General features: G+C 33.4%; 1 pseudogene; it reads right to left on the bottom strand.

Annotated features, from left to right (window-relative positions):
• Positions 1 to 1,187: 1,187 nt before the first annotated feature.
• LOC120188203 lies at positions 1,188 to 2,822 on the bottom strand (annotated as a pseudogene).
• Between the last annotated feature and the right edge of the window lie 2,560 nt (positions 2,823 to 5,382).

Below are 5,382 nucleotides of genomic sequence, written 5' to 3'. Positions count from 1 at the left end.
AAGTACCTATAATTTTTTTCTTCAAATTTTATATTTATAAATAATAAAAATAGATATTATATAAAATTATAATCTTAATAAACAACAAAGTCCTAATAATAATAATATTATTATTATTATTAAAATTCTATTTATTACAGAGATTTTTAATCATATTAGACATACATAGACTTTTAATCATATTAGACATAAACTAAAAATAATTAACCATAACAATTTTGATATTAATTATTTTTAAAATAAAAATGGATAGCAACATCGATATTTATTTTCTGAACAATTTCTATATGTGAGAGAGAGGAAAAAGAATTTTTACTTCTAATGAATATTGAATACCTAACTTAAGAGAGATGGGAGGTGTCAATATAGAACTACTTATTCTAGAGATTGTTGACAATATTTATTATTTTTAAACAAAAAAGTTGGGACTAAGGGCAAGTATGGATTTAATTTTGGGTAAATTGTGTGTTTAATATCTAAATCATCAATTTTGATCCGTTTTAGTACCTAAATTTTCAATTTTTTCAAAATCATACCTAACGTTTAGTTTTTGTTTCATTTTAGTACATCGTCATTAATAATTTAATGTGTTTAGAACCTAAAATATCAGTTTTGTTCTATTTTAGTACCTAAACTTTATTTTTTAACTTAAGTATGGTTTAGGTACTAAACGTGATTTCGTACCTAAACTTTCAATTTTTTCAACACTTAAGTTTTGGTACTAAAAATGAAATAAAAAACTAAACTTTATGTATGATTTTGAAAAAATTTAAAAGTTTAGGTACTAAAACAAATCAAAACTGAATATTTAGATACTAAATGTGTAATTTACCCTTTAATTTTTTTTATTATGTCTTGATTTGATCTATGAACACATCTATTATTATCAGCTAATCATATATGGTTAGTACAATCTTAAATTAATTGAGATTATTATTATTACGATAATATGAAAATTCAAGTATTTATAACATATATTACTTTGCAATGCTTATTTAAAGAAAATGAAATTTAATTTTTTTTTCAAAATATACTTTTTGAGTTTTACTTTCAAGCATTGTATAAAAGAATAAATAACGTATGCTGAAATGAAAAGAAATTGTTGTTTAAATTTTATAAAATTCATAAGAGTTTGAAAATAATAATAGTTGTTGTACCAGCCGGTAATTTAACCGGCTAGCACATTTATCACATTTATTAACCAAATGGTTAAAAACAAAACATACAGATGACAGACAGGACATCAGCAGCATTTCCTTAGCAAGCTAAGGTCAAATTCTCCGAACAAAGCAATTCCTGCACCGCCGTCAATTCGGGAAGAACGATAGCACCCGATTTTCTCCACTCCTCGGCTTCGGGAGTACTGAATCGATCCAGTAACAAGGCATTCATCCCCAGACTCCTTGCCGGGACATAGTCTTTGCGCATGCTGTCACCAACGTGCAGAGTCTCTTCGGGTGCAATATTTCCGGCCCTTTCAAGTGCAATCTCGTAAATCCGTCGGTCCGGTTTCTCTACACCTTCGAGACCAGAGAACACACCGAAGTCCCACTCCGATCCCTAAAACAACCATATAGACATGACTTCCAAATATAAACACCACGTTAAATCACCTAACCAAGCTCGACACATAAAAAGTACCATCACAGCATTATGTTGCAATGGAACAAGCAGACTATCCCATATCATTGGTTCTCATATTTTTCAAGTAGGTATTGTGTAGGGATGAACCTAAGGGCAAGTCAAACTCTCGTACAAGTAGGTATTGTGCAGGGATGAGCCTAAGGGCAAGTCAAACTCTTCGTATACTTTAGATATTTTCCTTATATTTTTATTGATAATTTATTTTCATACTCTAAAAATCTTACGTCCATCCTGACATTGAGGTTAGTTTACCTGGTTCAATCCCAATGCCGGAAGAATGACATCTTGGTATCGATATTCGGCATTGCTAATGATCCCCACCTTAAGACCCTTCTCATGAGCCCATCTTAGGAAGGGTTGGGAGTCTGGAAACACCATATACGGTGCAGACGAGCCGAACGAAGCATATATGCGTTTAAATATCTTCTCAAATGTCTCTTCGTCGTACTCGTATCCTGCCTGTTAGCAAAACAAGACTAATGTCATATACATGGATGGACCGAGGGGAGCTAACAGGATGATCACCCCAGCATAACATCGTGCATCCGTTCCTTGTCATATACAATGACAGTACCTTTGATAGCCTAATTCATATCTTACCTTGACAAAGGAATCCCTAACACAGATTTTCCACCATTCAATGTTGGGCATTTTTGCAGCAAATCCGAAACAAGGATACTTGTTTGTCATCTCTATGTATGCAAAGCTTGAAACCTTCATGCACACGTTTATAATCTGGGCATGGCAGTCCAACAGATTTGGCTGCCATGCAGTAGTAGTCACCGAGCTCCCCTTTGTAAGCTATGAGAGTCCCGGTCACATCCACAGTGATGCATCGTAATCTGGATAAAAGGGACATCGTAATGGCGATTGTGCACCAAAGCTCAAAAATGTAGAAAAAAAATGAAGCTTTTGGTTACTCTTCGATGCAACTGATTAACCCAATCCTCAATCAATCTTCACAACTGTAATAAACCATAGAAATATGATCAGAATTTCATCACCAATGAAAAAGATTATACAAAGAGCAAATATTATGCTTTACTTGTGTGTAGGATGATCCTCGTCTTGCCCTCTCCTTGAATCTTGTCGTGAAAACTGCATCTTTTTTATCAAGACGATATCTTCTGCAAATGGTTCTCTCTCAAATGCCAGAACCAACATGAATCGTGTTTGTTTTGATTATTCGTATGATTAATAAAGAAAAAGGGGGGTGATTTGAAACAGAGAGAAAAAACTGCAATAAAAAGTGTGCAAATGCATAATACCAATGGTAGTAACACCTAGAGATTAGAAAACCATGGGCGCTGGGGCCTGTTGTAATTTGGTTGCCAAAATAGCTCGACTGGGAAAATCAGAATTCGGGCATGATAAGTGGCTAAAGATTTGCCAGGTGTCTTTAATCTAATGGTCAATTTATAAGATTGAACTGAACTCCATTTAAAGAAAAAAAAACTTCAGTGACCGAAAATGTCTTATAATATACGATTTTAATTAATTTTTTTGAATTTACGAAAATAACCAATAAATTCGCAACGCGAACTCCAATTTCTCAGTTTCTAAATTCGCAACGCGAATCTAAATTCGCAAACAGAGAAGTCAAATTCGCAACGCGATTTCCAAATTCGTAACGCGCTTTACAAATTCGCGTTGCGATTTACAAATTCGTAACACTGAATTTCAAATTCGCAACTCGATTTCTGAATTCGCAACTCGATTTTCGAATTCACAACTCGATTTTCGAATTCACAACTCGATTTTCGAATTCGCAACATGAATTTTAATTTCGCAACGTGATTTACAAATTCGCGTTGCGATTTACAAATTCGTAACATTGAATTTCAGTGACCGAAAATACCTTATAATATACGATTTTAATCAATTTTTTTTTGAATTTGCGAAAATGACCAATAAATTCGCAACGTGAACTCCAATTTCGCAACTCAGTTTCCAAATTCGCAACGCGAATATGTAAATCGCAACGCGAATCTGTAAATCGCAACACAGAAGTCAAATTCGCAATGTGATTTCCAAATTCGCAACGTGATTTACAAATTCGTAACACTGAATTTCAAATTCGCAACTCGATTTCTGAATTCGCAACTCGATTTTCGAATTCACAACTCGATTTTCGAATTCGCAACATGAATTTTAATTTCGCAACATGTTTTATTTTTGCAACACAAATGTTTTGGGTATATAACTACGCAGCAGCAGCAACTCATAACCTAAATCCCTAAATCGTAACTCATTCCATCTCCATCTATCACTCTCTCCGGCGACATATGTTCCTATATCCAACGACATCTTTCCCCATCTCTAATTTTTTATACATAATTTTATTTCTATATAATTTTTCAATGATTTCTCTCCCAAATTATCAACTATCAACTTAAAAAATTTACGTTCTTCTCTAAGTTAGTGATGATATGTAGTTTATAACTCATTTGTTTAGTAAATTAATTTACAATTTGTAGAATGAAATCATCTAATGTTGATCATGTTTGGATAGATTTGTGTTTTGGAGGGTCATGGGAGAATGTTCATGGTGTTTTACGATATATGCATTTACCCATGAATCTTCAACTAAAACTGTCATTAAAAAAGTTAACTTATGAAACTCTAATGTTACGTGTTGCAAAGAAATTGAATTTAGAGCCTATAAGTGGATTTAGGCTATCTTATCAGAGAAAAGGTAAAGTTTATTTGTTAACCGACAATGAAGATGTTGAACGATTCGTTGCTTACATTAGTGTTTCACAAGAAGATGATGTTACATTGTATGTTGTTGAACCTAGAAGTAGTGAAGTTGGGTCAGTAGCGGGTAGTAATCAACTAAGTTCTTCAACCCCAATTTATGGTGCCCACAATGTACAACGTTATTATCAACCTCAAAATTTAATGGTTCCACCATAATTTCATCACCAAGAAAATTTTGTTTAACCATATTTCCAATACCAAACACAATATCAAACACAATCTCAAAACCCACAACCTTTTCCTAATCCAAATCCCAATAAACTTTCAGCACGAAATTCTGGTTTTCATATTGACCAGTTAAACGATGATGAGCCAACAGAAAAAATTGTGAGTACTAGTCAGTATTCGAAATTTGATCTTGGTCAATACCCAGACTTTGATCTTGGTCAATACTCAGATTTTGATGATGTTTCAGAAGAAGAAACAGACCATGCGTGTAATGATTTTGATATTGGTCAATACCCGAATTTTGATGATAAAACAGCCGCTGCCGAGGAAGATGTTGTTGATGATAATGAGGAGGAAGTTACGACTGTAAATGAACATTTTGAACATCCATTCTGTAATTCATATAACCCTGAAGAAGAAGAAGAAGTCCCCGAAGAAAAGAAAAAGAAGAAAATGCTACGGGAGTATAACTGGAATATGCCAGAATTACTTCAGATACTGAAAGAAGAGTTGGTAAAGATAGCAGTTGATTGTTACACAAAAGTTATTCGTATCAAGAAAAATGATTGTTTTGATACAAAGGAAGACTTGAAGATAGCTTTGTATACGAAATGTGTGGAAGATGGCTATCAACTAAAAGTTAACAAATCAAGCAAAGATCGTTTCGAAACAAGGTGTATGATTGACAAAAACTGTACGTGACGTATGATTGCAAATAGGATAAAAGATTGAGAAATGTTTCAAGTTATGACTTTTATTGATAAACATACATGTTCAAGAACCCAAGTTTTTCCTCACCATAGACAGGCA

Source organism: Hibiscus syriacus, unplaced genomic scaffold (genome assembly GCF_006381635.1).
Source record: "Hibiscus syriacus cultivar Baekdansim isolate YM2019G1 unplaced genomic scaffold, ASM638163v2 tig00116939_pilon, whole genome shotgun sequence".
Taxonomy (NCBI): Eukaryota; Viridiplantae; Streptophyta; class Magnoliopsida; order Malvales; family Malvaceae; genus Hibiscus; species Hibiscus syriacus.
This window is presented reverse-complemented; position numbering and strand designations above follow the sequence as displayed.